A 1,203-nucleotide genomic window follows, 5' to 3' on the forward strand; every position below is an offset into this window, starting at 1 on the left:
CACACACACACACACACACATATAAATATATATACCATCACATTCTCACATACAACAAACCTACCGAAATATATAAATGCACACACCTGCACGCACTTATGCATACATGAATCTATTACGGAACACAATAATATTGTACTTTCCCACATTTGTATAGCCATACCAACCCACCCCAACAGCCCAACACACCAACACACAGACACACTGGCACAAAGACACAAAGACACACCTGTGTGCGTGAACGTGCCGGGTCACCTAGTTTCCTCTTTGAATATCATTGTGCTCAAACATAGGTGTGTGTTTGTGCGTGTGAGTGTGAGTGTGTGTGTGTGTGTGTGTGTGTGTGTGTGTGTGTGTGTGTGTGTGTGTGTGTGTGTTTTGAGGCAGCCTGTGTCTGTGTGTACGTCAGTCTACAGAGTGCTTTGTCATGCTAAGGAGCGGGTACACACAAGACCCTGGTGATGGAACTGTGGGTTTTGATAAGGGGAGGTGTGTATGTGTGTTACCGTATGTGTGCGTGCGTGCGTGCGAGTGTGTGTGTGTGTGTGTGTTTGTGTGTGTGTGTCTGTGTCTTTGCCTGTGTCTGTGTGTGTGTCTCTCTCTGTGTGTGTGTGTGTGTGTGTGTGTATGTGTGTGTGTGTGTATGTGTGTGTGTGTATGTTTGTTGGGGAAAATGATTGAAGAAATAGGATTAGGAATGTATGAGTCGGTAGCTCGTTCTTTTTGTGTTGTGAAAGCGCGTTTATGAGCGTGTGTACACATAAAGTGTGTAGGTTTTTGTGTTTGCTTGCAGGGGCGTATCCAAATTTGCTAATATCCTTGACACGGTCCTGCATATTAAGTTAGATTAGATTAGATTAAATTATACTATATATATATTTATATATATATATATATATATATATACACACACACACACGCACGCACATTACAAACCAGTTTCATATTTCATATTCAGTCGAGTATATCTAATAAAAGCAAACACGGGAGTTTTTATTTCCAAAGGCACGAACTTCCTGTTTGAAGAGCGGTGAACGCTTGTTAAGGGAATTGCCTTTGCAAAGCAGGATTAGTTAATAAAACCGACTTTGTTTTGAAGATTTTTAAATGATAATAATATTTGCTTTTTATCTGATGATTGAATGATGACATTACGAAGGATGTGTAAGGGAAGTGGGGGATGGAGAGAGAGAGAGAGAGAGA

At 41.0% G+C, this 1,203-nt stretch overlaps 1 protein-coding gene across 1 annotated transcript in view; it reads left to right on the forward strand.

Annotated features, from left to right (window-relative positions):
- The window catches only part of LOC101856696 (ATP-binding cassette sub-family A member 3), a gene marked incomplete at its 3' end in the record, with an annotated part of 42,928 nt that overhangs the window by 4,352 nt on the left and 37,373 nt on the right, over positions 1 to 1,203 (forward strand).

Source organism: Aplysia californica, unplaced genomic scaffold (genome assembly GCF_000002075.1).
Source record: "Aplysia californica isolate F4 #8 unplaced genomic scaffold, AplCal3.0 scaffold00817, whole genome shotgun sequence".
NCBI classification, from domain to species: domain Eukaryota; kingdom Metazoa; phylum Mollusca; class Gastropoda; order Aplysiida; family Aplysiidae; genus Aplysia; species Aplysia californica.